The sequence below is a fragment of the Sorex araneus genome, chromosome 1 (assembly GCF_027595985.1).
Source record: "Sorex araneus isolate mSorAra2 chromosome 1, mSorAra2.pri, whole genome shotgun sequence".
Taxonomy (NCBI): Eukaryota; Metazoa; Chordata; class Mammalia; order Eulipotyphla; family Soricidae; genus Sorex; species Sorex araneus.
In genome coordinates, this window is record NC_073302.1 from 62951982 (window position 1) to 62972374 (window position 20393).

General features: G+C 33.5%; 1 protein-coding gene across 7 annotated transcripts in view; it reads left to right on the forward strand.

Moving 5' to 3' along the window:
- The window catches only part of PTPRD (protein tyrosine phosphatase receptor type D), a 1592809-nt gene that overhangs the window by 358821 nt on the left and 1213595 nt on the right, over nt 1-20393 (forward strand). For all 7 annotated transcript variants that reach the window (XM_055135922.1, XM_055135897.1, XM_055135904.1 and 4 more), the window contains exon 4: nt 9583-9632. The gene's annotated coding sequence lies outside the window, so the exon portion shown is untranslated. The remainder of the gene's footprint in view (nt 1-9582; nt 9633-20393) is intronic.

Here is a 20393-nt window from a genome sequence, read left to right on the forward strand (position 1 = left end):
TTCCAGAAAAATTAAGACACAAAAAAGAGTATGGATTTAATGTAGACATAAAGTATCAATAAAGGGTAACAGAATTTTGAGAGTAAAGAATTTTGTAATATGTAACCTATAAAGGTAGACTTTCTACCAGTAAGAAATGAAAAAGGTTTGCTAAAGAAAATCAATAAGTACTTCTCCAGGAGAGGTTCACCTTAAAATTATAAACTAAAAGAAATGACCAAATTGTTAATGAAAAATTGATTATCATTTGAAAAAAGTATAAAAGATGTGTACAAGACAGACAAGAGATAAAAAGATAAAAAGAGTTATTTTGCTATTGGAAATCAAGTAGTAAAGCAGTGCTGGATAAAATATACATGTGTTTATTAGTTGGAATTAGAAAATTGAAATTGTTAACATGAGTAACTTTAAGCTTGAGAGAGGAATAGGCACAAAATAGAAAAATTTTGGTTTCATTAGTTAAATAAAATTTAACTTTATTCCTAATATTACCTATCACAATAGGAATAATCTATACCTGGTTCCAAAAAGGAATAGAATGATTAGGTAAGCATAGAGGAATAATGATAACAGCGATGAAACCTAATCAACTGTAAGGTTAGTTGTATGGTAACTCCCCAAAGAATGATGGAAACCAAAAAATAAGTACAGCAACTTTCTTTACAAAGGTATAAAAGCTTGAGAGGATTTTATGGGACAGAATATGATTGAGGTAGAAATATTATTATAGAGGAGATAGAAGTGTGTATAAATGTTGTGGAGAATTTCACAGATATGATATAACTACCACCTTTAAGAGAAAAACTGTGCCATAGAAAACATTTTTGTTTGGCTTTTTGAGTCACATTCAGATATTCTCATAGCTTATACTTGGCTCTTATACTCAGGCTTCACTCTTGGAGATGCTGAGATAATATGCAGTACTAGGGATCAAACCTGGCTCAGCCACTTGCATGCAATCACTCTAGCAACTGTACTGATTTTGACCTCATGTATGTGTATGTATGTGTGTGTGTGTGTGTGTGTGTGTGTATGGGTGTGTGTATCTCCTAACAGTATTGTCATTCTGAAGATTTGGATCCTTACTCTGGAATGATGCCCATGATTCTGTATTGCTAACTAATCGTATCTCTCAAAGAGGTTTTATATTTTAGCAAGATTCTTGGATGACTTGTTGCACCCATCTGTGTTTCCTGTGTTTATTGATGATTTTCCAATTGGTCTAAAGTATTACAAAAGTAACAGAATAAAAACTATAAGATAACTTCTTAATGGTTTAAAAAGCCATTGGTGGAGAGTAAGCAAGAAGGAACTGTGAGGCCCAAATATAGATGTACGCCCAGAGATTACCCGGAGCCGCGGCACGAGCAGACCCTCCATGCCTAAAGACCGTGATCCTGAGGTCTCCTAACCCATTTTGGCACCAGAGCGGATTCTTGCAGCCATGCATTTTGACTGTGAACTGAGCTACAACCTCGTGCAGCCCGGGGAGGGATTTTTCCCTCTCCACCCCATTTTTCTGAGCGAAAATGGCGGCAGCGGCAGCGCCCACGTGAACTGAGCTAAAATATCAGAAACCCAAAACTGCGCGGCTGCAATAGTGGCCGCGCGGACTCAAAGTCTTCACTCTCAACAATGAAGGGAAATTATTAGATAATGCCTATTCAGCAGGCCTGATTGTTGGGGAAAATTTCCAATCAATAATAGTGAGTTCTGTGTGGAAATATGGAATGTACTCAAAGTTTATAGAGAATAAAGGGAATATCATTAGCTACTTAGATGGGGGGTGGGTGGGAGGGGGGTATATTGGGGTTCTTGGTGGTGGAACATGTGCACTGGTGAAGGGATGGGGGTTTAATCAGTATTTGACTGTGACTTAAACCTGAAAGCTTTGTAAAAAAAAAAGATTTAAAAAAAATATATAGATGTAAACTTTCAGAATGGGTAAGGGTAATGCTGAGTCATGGAAGAGAATTGCCCCTGCAACAGTGGAAGTTAAGTGAAAATAAGCATTACTATCGACATCAATTAATACATAAAGATTAAACATATTTTTTAAACTTTCAGATTCTTAGTGTTTTTTCTCTCCAGAAACACTATGATCATTGTATTACCCTAGGCATTATAATTTATAATTTCAATTTAATACCACATGTGTAGCTTAGACTGCATATGAATATGATTTTCTTTTAAGCTTTTTATTTGTGGAGCTGACAACTTGGGCACATTTTGATAAGACATTTGTGAGAAAAAGTTTAGGAGTTTTATATAAATACATCCATTGATAGTATGGTGATAGTATGTTGATAGTATGTTGCACATACTATCAACAGAGCAGTAAAGGTTTTGTTAAATCATGATGCTTTCAATAATTTGCTAAGGTATTTTACCAAATGAATGGTACATAGTATTTAAAATATTAAACATAATGACTGATACACTCATATTAATTTTGATAAGTTCCCATGTAAAAATTAATTTTTATACTCTGTAATTTTTTTTTACTACTTTCATTTTGGGCACTTTGGTCATTTTAATTAGGGTAAACTTTATTTAAGAGTTTTGACATTTAATATTGTGTGTGAGCATAATTTAAAATATATTGGGTGAATTATAAAGGTTAAATTTAATCTATTGGGTTGATTTCTTCCTAAGAACTTATATACTGCTTCTTTCTCTAAATTGGAATATTCAGGCATTCCTTAATTAATGATAATACTATTAATAATATATATTATTTTTTTTGAGAATTTGAAATATGACAGGTTTCACTATTTTCTTCTTCTGTTTGCTCCCATACTAGTAAGAATTGTGTGCCTGAGATAAGCTTGACAGTTTTGAAGAAAGTAAGGTGATAACTTCTTCTTTTAAAAATATGCACATTATTTGCATTTTATAAATAAGATTATCAAGTTAGAAAAAATAGTTTCTGATAAACTTTAATAATTTGCACATTTAATGCATGTTTTATAAAATAATATATACTCCAAAATGTATGGGCAGAAAATTCTCAAAATTGTAATGTCTGATAAATAATGGATAATTTCAGTTTGGCACTTAATGAGTTTGGCACTGTAAGTCGTCATTACTAAAGTTAATCATAAGTTAGAGTTGCAAGACTAGAAGGCTTTTAATTGACTTACTATTCTTACAGATTTCTTGTAAAATTAATAGTGTGGTAATACCTCTGCTTATGAAATAAAATTTTTAATTTTTTTTCTAAAAATGAATTAGAAAGGAGATCCATAATTTTTTACATTTTCTCCCTATAAAGATAGTCAAAATTTTCACACTTTATCTAACTAATAAATTAAGAGATTTTGTGGTTTAAACTCAGTTATACTATTCTCTAATATATTTGGACATATTAGTTTCTTATTAGTTTTCTTTTGGTATAATCTGGGTGATCATAACATTTTGTTTGGATTGGTAAGTGAATCACAAAGAAGAATTTAATGCACTTAACACTTTCTGATACGTAGTAGATTCAATAATGTTAACTATTATTATTACCTACTGCTAACCACTAAGGTGATTTAGATACATTATTACAAGTATCTAATTATGTGACCTCTAAATATGAAAAGAATAAGTTATACATATTTATTAAAACTTCACTTTCAGTAATATATAATCATCACTGTCAAGGGGAAACTGTATTGTTTGATGTTTCTGAGCACAGCCTTGAAGCCAGGGTCTTCAGATTAGCAAAAGAAAAAATATAATCTGTCAATACTGCCAGGCTTTACACACTGGAATTTCTCCTAGAAGTGCTTATTCACTGATTATAAAAATAAATAAAAACTTCCTTCAAACTCAGTTTTGTTCATTGTTAAAGTAGGAATATAGTTGTGAGAATGAATGAGTTAATAGATTAAAAATGCTTTTATAAGTATAGTGCATACATTGAGTAAATGTTAAATAATATTCGTATATTACTGATTTTCTAGCTTAATTAAAACTGGAGTAAATTTGGGCTATTTAATAAATTGGAGTTATAAATTTTAGAATTTGTGCAAGCAACTTTTCAGCTTACAGATTCTTATCTAAAATTGTTGAAAATTATTTCTATTACATAAGATATTTCTGATGAATGGGGGTACATGAGTTTAAGTATGAAAATTATGTGCAGTATTATTTATCTATTTTGTTGATTTTACCCACCAAACTCTGTGTAAAATTTTCATGATCATTCTATATCATTTGTAATTTCAAATGATTTCACAATATTTTGTCTCCAAACTATTTCAAAATTAGACCTCTTCTATTCCTCAACATTTTTGTTGAATTCATTTACTTTCTCAGTTTGGCAAGGGGGCCACACCAAGAGTGCTTGGGGGCTACTCATAAACTATGCGTTCAGAGGTTACTCCCAGTTGTGCTCATGAGGCCTTGTAGTGCCAGAATGCACCAGGCCTGGGTATGCACTCATCCCTAGAGCTAATTTTCTGACATGTTTCCAAAAATTCTAACAGTCCTGGAACATTAAGCCATGAAGATATACACTTTTTTTTAATTTCAGAGAAATTAGCTTCTGAAATACCAGTTCCATAGATTTTTCACAAAAATATTGCATCATATACTTAATGAAATCATTGATCCATTATTCTAAAAATACATTCAAGTAAAACCTTTCAATATTTCTTTGATAATTTGCCCATTACCTGAAGCCTTCCTTCTTCAACATGATAGGTTCAGGGTACTAGAATTCCGATGTGACTAATTATTTCTTTTGAGGTACCTTCCTTGATGTAAATTCTTTCTGAATTATTCTGAAGATTACTAGGATAAGTAATACAAATGATAGACATCTACCTAATCAAATGTATTTTGTGAGTAATGAAATAAAATTTCTTGAAATGTATCAGGGATAAAACTAACCTAGTGCCTTTGAAAGTTTCTCTTTGACAGTTTAATAATTATTCTTCTCTATAAAGATCTTCCTAAAATTAGTAATCATATCCATATCAGGTTAAGATTTATTTTTCCTTTATAAATGTGGCCCAGTGGTCATTAAATAACCTCACCTAAGTCATGTTGCAAAAGTACTGGAAAAGATAGACTTATGTTGGGGCAATATTTCTGTTTTAGACTTCTTGAGTACTTAAAATCACTTCTCTAAGTTGACTTTGAGTTCAAAAACCAGCATGCCAAACTTCCAGATAATATCTGGAATCTATGAATCTAAACGTGTAAATTGTAATAGTAAAAACCTGAGAGTTATAATAAGTGTAAAAATGCCAGACATACAAACTAAGGGTATCCTTTAGATTTATTATTAATACTCAAGTATTCATGTTAAACCATATGTAAACATTTTACATGCAAGAGGAGTACATAAATGTTATAATGTGATTTTTATGTTGAATTTTTTTATTGAGTTAAGATTGTCAATTTTGGCTGGAGAGATAGAATAAGAGCTAAGGTACTTGCCTTGCACACTGCGGACCCAGGTTCAATACCTGACACCACATATGGGATTCCCTGTGCAGAGTCAGGAATACGCCCTGAGATCTGACTGGGGCCGCCCACAAACCAAAAGTGGATAAATAAAAAGTAAACATGAGTGTCAATTTAGCGTACAAATGTGCAACACAATGCTTGTAGGATTAATTAACATCTGAAGGTGCAAAACAAAATGATTGCTCCTGTGTGCATTATGCTGTCAAACCTTAAAGTGTGATTTAAAATCTTCAATCAAAAAATAATAATTTAAAATTTTAATGTATATATTCAAAATTTTATTCTATAATGGCAGTGGAATAACATTCCATTAAATGTTACTATTAGATCTCTCTATCTCTCTCTATATATACTTAAGGCACCTTGATTAGCAATACTCTCTCATGATACATGATAAGCATTCATGCACACAACAGTCTATTACCCCACCCCCACCTGAGTGTCCACTTCTGTCCACCACTGTCTCAGTGTACCTTAATGCTTTCAACACCCTATGTGCTTGGAAAACCCAGTTGTGTAGAGCAATTCTCACATTCTCTTGCCTATAGCTATTTGTTACCCCCATATTGCTTTCTATATCCCACATACGAGAACATTCTGTCTGTCCTGCTCCTAACTGAATTCACTCAGCATGATACTCTCTATACCCATCCACATGAAGAAACACTGCATAAATTTATCTTTTCATATAAAGACATTCATATTTTTTAATAAAATTTGATGGATATTTTATTTATGCGAGAGAGGAAGAGGAGAGCAGATAACAAGGTCATTATAATTTCTTAATTGATATTTTGTAGTATAAATATTTGAATGACATAAGATTGTTGGGAAAGAGTTCATCTTTAGCAAATATTAGGGGATTTTGTTGTTGTTGTTGTTGCTGCTGTTATTTTAAGAGATCTTTTGAAGCCCTCTTCTCATTCCTTGTTCCTGCTGGGTTGGGTTGAGGAGCAGATCCTAAAACAAAAACAGATGAGTCTGGAGGTTTACAAAGTAAAACTGTGTCCACTAGAATTTTAAAAATGAATGCGTTCTTGAGATGTTTGTGGAACTTGATTAAACAATGTCTTCTAATTTGAGAATTAGAGAACTGGAAGCAGTGGCTATTAGTTGAAGATAGTGAAATAATTAAGACTCAGAGACTCATTTCAGTCTAGTCTTTATTATAATTTACTCTGTGATTTAAAAAACTGGTTAAAAATATTTGTTTTATATTCCACATATGAGTGCGATCTTTCTATGTCTGTCTCTTTCTTTCTGACTCATTTCACTCAGCATGATACTCTTCATGTTGATCCACTTATATGCAAATTTCATGACTTCATGTTTTCTGACAGCTACGTAGTATTCCATTGTGTAAATATACCAGAGTTTCTTTAGCCAATCATCTGTTTTCGGGCACTCTGGTTTTTTCCATATTGTGGCTATAGTAAACAGAGCGGCAATGAACATGGAAATGCAGATGTCATCTCTACTATACCTTTTTGCCTCTCCGGGATATATTCCCAGGAGTGGTATTGCTGGGTCAAATAAAGTAGCTGAGAGGTACAAGCTTACAATGTTGTGATTCCTGGCAGATATTTCTCTGGACTTAGTTACTAACATACTAAAATACAGAAATCCAAAACTATGCTGCTACTAGTGCGGCCTCCTGACCTCATATCTCTTCATTCTCAACAATGGAAAACAAATTACCAAATGCTTTCTTTTCAGCAGATCGACTTTAGGGGGGAGAAACTCCAAATCAATAATAGTGAATTTTTTGTTTAAATATTGAATGTAATCAAAGTAAAGTGAAAGTAAAGTGAAATTTACCAGTTACACAAGCGGGGTGGGGGGCTGGGGAGGTGGGGGGAAGAGGGGAGGTATATCGTGATTCTTGGTGGTGGAATATGTGCACTGGTGAAGGGATGGGTGTTTGAGCATTGTATAACTGAGACTTTAACCTGAAAGCTTTGTAACTTTCCACATGGTGAATCAATAAAAGAATTAAATAAAAAATAAATAAATAAATAAAAATTATCAGAAAACGTCTGACAAATGCTAAAATGACATTTTAATGTATCATCAGTTTTAAAAAGAAAGATAATTAAATGTTTGATGTTGTAAAAATATTTTAAAATCGAATTTGTATTGTAACTTAGAGAAAAGTTTTAGGTAAGATTATGAATCAGAAATATACTTTTTTGTTATTTAAAAAAAATATTTGTTTTAAACAATACTGTAGCACTGTAGCACTGTCATCCCATTGTTCATCGATTTGCACCAGCAGTCACCAGTAATGTCTCCATTGTGAGACTTGTTGTTACTGTTTTTGGCATATCGAATATGCTATGGGTAGCTTGCCAGTCTCTGCCATTCTGGCAGGATATTCTCAGTAGCTTGCCGGGCTCTCTGAGAGGGACGGAGGAATAGAACTTGGGTCGGCTGTGTGCAAGGCAAACACCGTACCCACTGTGCTATATCTCCAGCCCAATACAAAATAAATTATTTTGGTTCTGCTTTGGGACAGGGATTGGGGTTTGGGATGGAAACATCCGAAATATGGTGGTGAGAAGGTGTAATGGTGATGGAATTTAGTGTTCGAACATTAAATGTAATCAAATATTGTGAACTACTTTATAAAAATAAAACTAAGTTAAAAAGTATTTGTTTTTATTGTCTTTAAGCATCTCTAAGTGCTTGTTATATTTATGTATTTCAGACCTAAGATAAACAGTTCATAGTGTTTTGTGCGTATATGGATGTTCCACACCCTCTACCAGTTGTTCTCTTTCCTTCACCATTGTCTCAGGTGCTTCGCACCCCAGACTTCCCCTTCCTATCTCTTCACCAGTTTAATTCTATGGATCAATTCTCAGGTTCTGTGTAACTTGACCTTTGTTATTCCTTTACTATGCATCGTAATATCTCATATCTGAGTGATCATTCAACTCAGTGATATTTTTACTAAGAAGTCTGAATGTTCATTACTAAAGATTTCACTCGACATGCATTTCTGTGTTTGGAATAAGAACAATGTATGTGAAAATTTACCAGTCAGAGATCATGGTATTTTACTTATCTTTTAAGATGTCATCAGCAGGATTTTGAAAGGGTTTCATTTCAAACCTCAAGTGGTTCTGTTTTTACAATGAAAATCATTTTCATATGTGGTAATTCCCACCTAGAAGTTAAATATGATTCTTTATCAGATCAACTGTTTTGTAATGTTTCTTTTAATTACTATATAAAATATTTGAAACAATTTAATACACAGACATCTGCAAAATTAGACTTTTCAGCACAGCACTTGTAAAGACAGCTGTGTAAGAGTAGAAACATTATAGATTTTCTCCATTTCAACTTTCATCTTAGTTAAATTACCTGCCTATTAATACCATTTTTCATGACTTTTTTAAAGGATGTATGGATTCTATTATCTTTTTTCATTTAAGAGAGATTGAGTCTTTAGTTTATAGTTTATAAAGTATTTATCTAGAAATAAACAAATTCAAAGGATTAATAAATATATGCTAAGTAGTATCTTTGCATCAAGATCATAAAACCCTTGTGGTGCAATTAATTGTTGAATTGTATTATACACCACAGTAATCAAATAGTTTGATTAAAAAATTAGTAACCTTGTATCATTCAATGATCGTACTAGGTTACTATTATGGGGAGTAATATTAACTAATAATTAAAAGATACAAATGAAAGCAGAATAATAGTATGGTAAACATGTTTTGTGCATATGTTTACATGTGTATAAGTATATGGATGTATGACACTGTTCAACGAATGTAACAGAGATGTTTCTCTAAAACAACGTGCAGAATACATTTTGCATGCAACTGTGTCCATCATTCATAGTCCCTCTACAAGATGACAATAAACATCCTCTGCTTATTTTTGTCCCTTCAGTAAAGAACCCAAATTAGAGTAATTATCCTAAACAACAATAATTTTATGCAAGCTGAATAACTGGAGTGTTATTCATATGATTATTGTGTTTTTCAAATAATTTGTCCACTAACTACTTATGCAAAAATATTTATCATGATATCGAATCACAAATTGTGCTTAAAATATAATACCGATACTAACAGGATATTTTTAATTGTGTCTTTTTAGGTCTCAGGGTGGTGAACTTTTTCTCTGAGTTCCTATCTCACAAGCTTATGGTAAGGTTATAATAATAATCAAATTTAAAATTTGTTTTTCTTAATACTCTTGCTTGATATTATACACCATGGTATACACTAAATAGAATAGTTAGGGAAATTTGCTTTAACTCAATATTTTACCAGGAATTTTCATAAATATTAAATAGATTCTGTGATATTTACTATGATAATACTTATGTTTGGGGATAGATTATAAGATTCAGTCATTTTATACATTTTTGATAGGTTTCTGAGTAAATTTGAAGTCCTTGTTCAGAAAAATAATGATTTATAGCACTGTATAAAGTTCTCTGAGCATGAATGATAATTTTATATGCTACTAATTTTACTGAGGTATATTTGATGTCAATGAATCGCGGCAATGAGTTATTGAAAGTAAATTTTATTTTATCACCTGTCAAGATTTATCAAATTTAGATTCTTCTGTGAAAGCTTGATCTTAGAGTTTTATAGCATTGGAAGTTAAATATTAGAAAAACTGTAGAAATAGAAAAGATTAGAAATAACCAGTAACATGTAAGACAATTATTGGTCACTCTTAACTGTTGAGGTCAAATGCACTTAATAATATTTGATGTATCTGAAATTACACTTATAATGTAGTATATAAATATGTATAAATATGTAACATGTATGTTACATAAACAAGCATGTTACATGTATACAGCATGAACAAATGTTAAATGTATAAATACCTGCTATTAACATGTATTAACATCTGTAAATATGCTGTCATTAATTTTAGTAAAATTATTTTAGAATTTTTTTGCAATAATAACTAATATTTAGCTTATAATTGACATAAAAATTAAAATACCATTTATAGAACACATTTCATATTTGAGAAAAATGGACAATAATTTTAACAATTTTAAAAAAGGTGGAATAGTATATGAAGGATAAGAAAAGGTGAATAAAATAGATCATTATTTAAATATATAAAAAAAATTTAAAGATTTAGTCTTAAACTTTAGGTACTTCTATTCTTCTGAACATTTATAGGACATAATTATGTGTGTGAGAGAGATATGGAGGGACTTTAACTATTGGAAGCAGCGTAATTGAGAACCACCTTTCAAGGTCTTGCCACCATGACCAGCATAGTTTATGTGGAGAGAACACAGTGAGAATGGCCACTAAGTAATCTCCAACTGCCAAGCATGATACCAGTGGCACAACCATTTGTGATCTTGTGCTGCAACAAAGTATAAAATCTATAGTGCATGGCAAACATGCATGTGCAAGCATGATAACTAGGGGGTGTGACTCCTAGTCACCATAGGTAGCAGCAAAGGGGAGGGAAGGAAAGTAATTTTTTAACTATTCAATTTTATCTATAAAAATTAAATAAAGTATAAGTTCTGATTATCTATAATTTGGGCACAGTGCTGTTTTCTAAGTGTAAATTTATATGATAAGCTTATGCCTTAACTATAAAATCTATAAAATGAGCTTACCTGAAGAACACCTTTCCATGACAGGATTACCTAAAAATAATTAGCTAAATGTGATTATCTTAATAGGGTTCTGAAACCAAGAGTTAAAGTATTAAGGTGGTATTCTTTCTATTTTTGAGCGATAATGTTTAGGGCTGGAGAAGTAGTAAAGCAGGCAAGGGACTTACCTTGCATAGACTGACCTGGCATTTGATGCCAGGCACTGCTAGGAGTGACAACAGCAGTGATAAGGGCAAAGATCCCTGAGCAGAGGGTCAGGAGTAAGAACCGAGTACTGCTGGGTGTGGCCCAAAACATGTACATACACACAAAGACAGACACACACAGATACACACACCATAGACACAGACACACACATAATCAGTGATAATATTTAAACCAAACCGTATATATTTTATATTGTTCAAATGCATATTTAAATACAAAATATTTTAAAATAACATTTATATGACCACTATATAAAAAATGTTCTCTCTGAGTCATTATAGTAATCACTGTATCACTGTCATCCCATTGCTCATGGATTTGCTTGAGTGGGCACCAGTAATGTCTTCATTGTGAGACTTGTTGTTACTATTTTTGGCATATTGTATATGCCACGGGTAGCTTGCCAGGCTCTGCCGTGTGGGCATGATACTCTCGGTAGCTTGCTGGGCTCTCCGAGAGCGGCAGAGGAATCGAACCTGGGTTGGCCGAGTGTAAGGCAAATGCCCTACCGGCTGTGCTATCACTCCAACCCATTATAGTAATATTGTCTCTGTTTGTAAAATTTTACTTTTTCATGAATTTGTATTTCTTTATCATGAGAAGGTCAGTTGTTCTCCTAACGTAATATTTTTGTTGGGGGACACCCAAGTAGTGTTCAAGAAGCTCAGAGGCCACTGCCAGTGATACTCAGCCAGTTTATCTGTTCAGTGCAGAGCTTGGGGGCTCTGAAGTGCTAAGACCAACCTGGGCTATCCAGTGATGTTTGAGTGTCATCAGGGCTGTACCCAGTGTTGCTCAGGGGTCAGATGTGTGGTGTCACGGGTCTCAACTCGGGTTTTGGCCCAAATCATGCACCCTGCTGAGGACTTACATACCCTCTCTAATGTTCATTTCAACTCTCATAAGTAAAATGTTAATTTTGGCTCACCATGCAGAATTGTTTTGAATACAGCATTAGGAGAATGCTGAAGATAAATGAATAGAATTTAATATAGTGGGGGGGGTATTTATCATTTTATTTCTTTTGTTTTTAAGAAATAGAGGATAATGCATTTATTAAACTTGATATAAAATTTCTTTCCTAAAACCAAAAAAATTAAAATTCTGATTTTATTAAATACATATAACATATGCACTCCATTTGTTGAGGCATCTACCTTAAGAGTTAATTAGTGGTAACAAACTTAAACTAGTTTTGAGTCTATGTATAATTGGTTACTGATTCTATCTTTTGCCATAAAGTCTTTGATCACTAGCCCTCAATAGTTTTCTGATTAATAGTTTCTTCTCCTTTTGGTTTTGGGATGTATCCTGCATTTGCTTGTGGCTACTCCCAATTCAGTACTTAGGAGGTTTTCGAAGCAGTACAAGTGTTGTGAATCTAATCCAGTGTTTCATACATGCAAGGTAACTGTTTAGCCAAAGATCCCCATGCTAGCATAGCTTAAAAGTTTATTAAAATGATCATTTTAGTTGCATTTCAAAGGCCCAAAATTTCTGTTCAAATAAGACAGGTTGAGAAGTCTTAATGTGATGCTTGTCTGGCTTCATTTTAAAAAATGTATCACATATGCTAACTTCACAGAATTTTTGGAAATAATTTTGGTTAAAACTTTGTAACTAAAGAATTAAATAGACACTGTACATTATCTGAAAGATTAATAGGAAAAGCATTAGACCTGGGAATATTAAAATTATTTATTCACTATAGGCATATGTTCAAAGTAGACAGTGAGTACAAATTGTGAGAATACTGTACTGAAAATTAAGAGTTCATTTTGGAATTATGATTAGTGAAGAGAAAGAACATTTGGCTATATGAGTATTAAGCATCCCAATAATAACAGTAAGATTTATGAGCTATGCAAAAATATGCCTGGCAATGTGATATATCTTTTACAATGATCTTCACAATACTCTACTGAGATTCTGATGCTTACAGTAAAACAGAGATTTAAGACAAGGTGCATGTTCAAGACTTTCAGAGAAATCTATTTGAGGCTTCATAACCAAGAAACGTGTGACAGAGTTGATAGATTCTATTGGATAGATATTAATCAAAAGCTACAGAAGAGGCTAAGATAATAATGCCTAAGGGACTATGATGACATCCTTCCTCACAGATCTAAAATTTGAGCTATGCTTTATAAATGGAAAATGAAGTTTTCTAGGGACTGAAGTTAGAAAAGGAAAATGTTTCTATCTGGGAGCATAGCCTTCTGGCCTTTGATCATTTATAATATGTGAAAGTTGGACAATATGATTTATAAGGCTTTTTGAGTCCTTTAATTTTATGATGTTGTACTATTTATCTCCACAAAATTGAAGACATGCTTCTGGAATCCATGGCTTTTAAGTGTGGTATTTGAAATTATATTCATGAACCACTATCATAATAGAAAAAAATCAATAAGGCTTACAAACTGAAGAAGTAGAAGGGAACACTACCAGAGAATTTAAAAGGAAAGAAGTAATTTCTCTAAGTAGGGTGTCATGTTTAAATCCTGGTTAAGACATTTACTTTGTGAGTTTCTTGATTATAGTAGTTGCAAGCTATGGAAAGCTACAGTATTTGCTAAATGGTTATTTATTATCTCACAAATAATAATAATAATAAGTACAACAATAGGAAAAGACCATTGATTTTGACATAGAGGAGGTCATTTTAAATCTTAACATTTTATTAAAAACATTGAGATTCATTTTTATTTGTTTTTGACACACTGATATATGTATATGTTTGTATATACATAGGTATATATGTATGCATGTATGTTTGCATATCTATATGTTTATCGATGTACTGTGAATTGTAGTAGTGGGGATCCTGGTTTCATGCATACATCATTCCAACAGCACATCCAGTGCCAGAAAAACTATTTCTCTTCACCAAAGTTCACTAACAACACCTCCCCCACCAATCAGTTCTATGAACTAAGTCTCCAGTTCTGTTTCTTTTAGCCATTTGTTGCTCCACTACCATGTATCTTTAAATCCTACACAGGAAAGAGATCATTTTGCAGCTATTCCTTTCCCTCTGATTGATTTCAGTCAGCATAACTACTATTTCCATCCATATAGTGGCAAAAAAAAACCCCAAACTTGATTTTGTCCATCAAGATTTGTAGTTTTTTACTGTATATATAAGCCACAAATTCTTAATTTGGTTATTGGGTATTGGGCATGTATGTTGTTCCCACATTTTGACTAATATACCTAGAATTGCAGTGCAAGATAGGTACAATAGGTGTGCATATATCTTTTCAAATTAATATTTTTGTGTTTTTGGTGGTAGATGCCAAGAAGTGGTATTACTAGGTCAAATGGAAATTTCATTTTTACTTTGAAAAACTGAATATTGACTAAGTAATAAAAGTGACTAAAAATTATAATTAAGATTGTTTCAATAAATGCAGTATCTCAGTAATGCAATTTTAAATAATGCTGACAATTCAGATGTAAATGTTCTCTTGAACATTGTTTACAAAGTTAAAGAAACTATTCAAGAGGATTTCATCTGCATTTCTTTATATCAAGCAGAGGAATAGAAATAAGTGGGGGGGGGAAACGCATATTTATTTTAAGAATTTTGAGTGTTTTAATTTTTATTACCTAACAGTATAATCTTTAAATATGGTCTTGAAATGGTATAATTTTCTCAGAAAAGAAACTATATATTTAGCTATATAGTAAAATCACTATCACTGTCTTCCCGTTGTTCGATTTCCTCAAGCAGGCACTAGTAACGTCTCCATTGTGAGACTTGTCAATGTTTTTGGCATATCAAATATACAACGGTAGCTTGCCAAGCTCTTCCATATGGGCAGGATACTCTTGGTAGCTTGCCGGGCTCTCCGAGAGGGATGGAGGAATTGAACCCAGGTCAGCTTCGTGCAAGACAAACGCCCAACCCTCTGTACTATTGCTCCAGTCCATACACTGAATTATCACTTATAAAATGAATTAGACAGATGTTAGAAATTTGGGTGGAGAAATTACTCTTGAAACAAAAACGTGAAAATAGAAAAATAGTGTAAGGAGAAAGTCATTATTGTCTATTCAATCTTAGAATGATGTGAATTTAACTATTTGATAATGACCAAAAGCATTTCTAGTCATAAACACATGGCTAATAATGACTAATGACTAATAATCATAAGACTCATTTATTTTATTGCTTGTCTTTGATTTTTCTCTTTAAGCCATGAAGGTCTTGTTAAGATAATCATAACAATTTGCTAAAACTACATAATAAAAATATAATTGAATTTGCTCTTAAAAATTATATTAGTCTCCACTTATTAAAGTAATTAAGACTAATATTTTCTGAAAGTTGAAATCTGGTAAGTTACAGGTAGTGATATTTTTCTCAAGTCAGAGTCATTAAATTATTTCAAAGTAAATATTATTTTAGAATACTGCACATCTCTGACCCTCATTATTTCATTCATTCATTCATTCATTCAAAATCTGAATTTCTATAGAAAATAGCTATGTAACTGAAGACTTACTCAATATTCTTATACAATCTTAAGGAGTTAGCTTTATAAACTGAATGTAGAACATTTATGTGTTTATCAATTTAATCATACTTGTCATTAAAAATTAGTCACACCTTGAATGTATGCCATGTGCTACTTTAATTAACAATGTTATTCTTATTTTATAGAGGAATAAGAAATATTCATACATATATCTACAAATTCAAACAGATACATATATTATTTTACAATGTCATTTTGTCTGTCATTTAAATTGTCAGGTTTGTCAGGTTTTCAGAGGAGAGTTAAACATTGTCTTAACGAATGAAAACATTTTCCTTTATTATTTCTTTTCCATAGACAATAGGCTTCAACATAAGATTTGAAAGAAAACATAAGATGAAGGAGCCATACATTTAATAGTATTTAGTGGCAAGAAATGAAAAACAATTCAAAACATAGATCTACATCACAAAAGCAGAGTTAACTATATAGGCTCTGGCAAATGTTTGTTGTTGTTGTTTTAAAATATTATTGAATCACTGTGAGATAGTTACAAGCTTTCATGTTTGGGTTACAATCACACAAGGATCAAACACCGATCCCTCTACCAGTCCACATTTCCCACCACAGTATCCCCAGTATACCACCCCTTTCACACCCTCCCCCTGCCTCCATGGTAGACAATATTCCCCATACTCTCTCTCTACTTTTGGACATTATGGCTTGCAACACAGACACTGAGAGGTTATCATGTTTGGTCCATTATCTACTTTCGGCACACATATCCCAACCCGACTGATTCCTCCAGCCATCATTTTCTTAGTGATCCCTTCTCTATTCCATCAGCCTTCTCCTCCCTGCTCATGAAGCAGGCTTCCAGCTATGAGGCAATCCTCCTGGCCCTTGTATTTACTGTCCTTGGGAGTCAGCCTCATGTGATGTTATTCTATACTCCACAAATGAGTGCAGTCCTTCTATGTCTGTCCCTCTCTATCTGAATCATTTCACTTAGCATGATACCCCCCATGTTTCATGACTTCATCTATCCTAACAGCTGCATAGTATTCCACTGTGTAGATGTACCAAAGTTCGTTTAACCAGTCATCTGTTGTAGGGCTCTTGGATTGTTTCCAGATTTTGGTTATTGTGAACAGTGCTGGGATGAACATAGAGTACAGATGTCATTTCGACTGTGCGTTTTGCATCCTCAGGATATATTCCCAGAAGTGGTATTGCAGGGTCATATGGAAACTCAATTTCTAGTTTTTGAAGGACTGTCCATATTGTTTTCCAGAAAGGCTGGACCAGTCAGCATTCCCACCAACAGTGAACAAGCATCCCTTTTTCCACACATCCACACCAGCACTGGTTGTTTTTGTTGTTTTGAATGTGTGCCAGTCTCTGCTGTGTGAGATGATATCCCATTGTTGTTTTGATTTGTGTCTCCCTGATGACTAGAGATGTGGAGAATTTTTTCATGTGCCTTTTGGCCATTTGTATTTCTCTTTTGAGGAAATCTTCTGTTTATTTCTTCTCCCCTTTCTCTTATACAGTTCTACTAGTGTCTTGTATATCCTGGATATTAATCCCTTATCAAATGGATTGTTTCCAGATTTTGACTATTGTGAACAGGCTATTGGGTAAATATTCTTTCCCATTCTGTGGCCTCTTTCTGTATTTTGGTCACTGTTTCTTTTGAAGTGCAGAAGCTTCTTAGTATGATGTAGTCCCATTTGTTTATATTTGCTTCCACTTGCATGGTCAGTGCTGTTTCGTCCTTAAAGATGCTTTTAGCTTCAATGTCATGGAGAGTTCTGCCTACATTTTCTTCTATGAACCTTATAGATTCATGTATGATATTGAGGTCTTTAATCCACTTTGATCTGACTTTTGTTTCTGGCATTAGACAGAGGTCAGAGTTCATTTTTTGGCAGGTAGCTATCCAGTTTTCCCAGCACCACTTATTGAAGAGGCTTTCCTTGTTCCACTTCACATTTCTTGCTCCTTTGTCAAAGATTAAGTGGACATCTATTTGCTGGTCTGTGACAGTATATTCAACTCTGTTCCATTGGTCTGCAGGTCTGTTTTTGCCCAATACCATGCTGTTTCAATTACACCTGCTTTGTAGTAGAGTTTGAAATTGGGGAAGATGGTGCCACCCATTTTCTTTTTCCCAAGGATTTCTTTATCTATTTTTTTCTGTTTGTGTTAGTGATTTATTTCTAATTTCAGTGCGTTATGGTCTGAGAAATTCATTGATACAATGTCTATCTTCTTAATTTTATGGAAGTATGTTTTGTGGCTCAGCATGTGATCTATCTTGCAGAATGTTCCATGCACACTTGTAAAGAATGTGTTTTCAGCTTTTTGAGGATGAAGTGTCCTGTATATATCTACTAAGTCCCTTTCTTCCATTTCTTCCCTCAGATGAAGTATGTCCTTGCTAAGCATGAGTCTGGTTGATCTATCAAGAGGTGGCAGCTGCACAGTATTCATTGAGTATATATCCTATACCTTCATTATCCATCCATGTATTCTTGAGTAACTGGGTTGATTCCATAGCTTAGCTATTGTGCTGAGTGCTGCAATGAATAGTGATGTGTATATGTCCTTTTGAATACTTTTGTGTCCCTGTAGGTAGATACCAAGAAGTGGAATTGCTCAGTCATATATAGCAGCTTGATTTTCACTATTCTGAGAACTCTCCATATTGTTTCTGATAGGGGTTGAACCAGGCAAAATTCCCACCAACAGTGGATGAGAGTTCCTTTTACACCACATCCCAACAAATCATAGATGAGGAAACATTTCCTTCTAGGTATCTAGAAAAAAATAAATCAATTACATTTTTTCCTGATTGCACCTCTTGCAACTTTTTTCTCCAGAATTTAGCAGAAAGGAAAATTGGAAAATAATTTTTAACCCTAAAAATCATTATACATAATGTAAAATTCAGAGTAGATTAATTGATAATCAATATAATCTACAGATAGTAAACAGATGAAAAACATAGTTTAAAAAGCTACATAACATCCAAAAAGACGAAAGCAACTGGTGTTGGTGTGGATGTGGAGAGTAGAAATGCTGACTGGTTCGGCCCTTTTGGAAAACAATATGGATGATTTTCAAAAATTAGAAATTAAGCTCCCATTTGACCGAGCAATATCATTCCTGGGAAAATATACCAGAGAAGCAAAAAGGTATAGTAGAAATGACATCTGCATTTCTATGTTCATTGCAACACTATTTACAATAGCCAAAATCTGGAAAAAACCGGAGTGCCCCAAAACAGATGATTGGTTAAAGAAACTTTGGTACATCTACATAACGAAATACCATGCAGCTGTTAGAAAAGATGAAGTCATGAAATTTGCATATAAGTTCATCAACATGGAAAGTATAATGTTGAGTGAAATGAGTCAGAAAGAAAGAGACAGACATAGAAAGATTGCACTCATATGTGGAATATAAAGAAGCAGAGAGATAGGTGCTGGCAATGATGCAATTTCTGGCAGAAATTTCTCTGGACTTAGTTACTAAAGTACTAAAATACAGAAATCCAAAACTGCGCAGCCACTATTGCAGCCATGTGACCTCATCTCTTCATTCTCAGCAATGGAAAACAAATTATCAAATGTTTTCTTTCCAGCAGGTCCAACTTTGGGGTGGGGGAAACTCCAAACAATAATAGTGAGTTTTTTGTTGAAATATTGAATGTAGTCTAAGTAAAGAGAAAGTAAAGTGAAATTTATCAGCTACACAGGCGAAGGGGATGGGGGGTCAGGGGGACATGTATTGTTGATTCTTGGTGGTGGAATATGTGCACTGGTGAAGGGATGGGTGTTTGAGCATTGTATAACTGAGACTTAAGCCTGAAAGCTTTGTAACTTTCCACATGGTGATTCAATAAAATAATTAAATTAAAAAAAACAGGTGGTAAAGTGGTGTTGAAGTCTCCCCCAAGTATTGTGTTATTATCGATGTCTTTCTTCAAATCTATGAGTAGTTGTTTTGAGTACTTTGCTGGTCCCTCATTAGGTACATATATAATTAGTATTGTTAGTTCTTCCTGTTGTACAGATCCCTTTATCAATAAGAAATGACCTTCACTGTCTCTTGTGACCTTCTTTAGTCTGAAATCAATGTGGTCTGATACTGGGATGGCTACCCCAGCTTTTTTATGGGAGTTGTTTGCCTGTAGAATTGTTTTCCAACCTTTGATTTTGATCCTGTTTTTGCTCTGACTTTTGAGATGTATTTCTTGCAGGCAGCAGAATGTTGCGTTCAATTTTCTAATCCATCCTGCCACTCTGTGTCTTTTAATTGGTGCCTTTAGCTCATTAACATTGAGGGAGATTATTGGTGTGGGGGTTTGTCCCATTTTTCTGCTGAAATTTGGTGTATTTGAGGGTCCTGTCTTGTCTTAAAGTAGCCCATTCTATTGTTCTTGTAACCATAGTTTTGAGTCTATGAAGTTCCTGAGCTCTTGTTTACCTGTGAAACTGTGTGTTGTTTCTTCTGTTATGAATGAGAGTCTAGCCGGGTAAAGTATCTTTTGTGAGGCATTATTTATTGTGTTTTTAACTATATCACACCACTGTTTTTGGGCT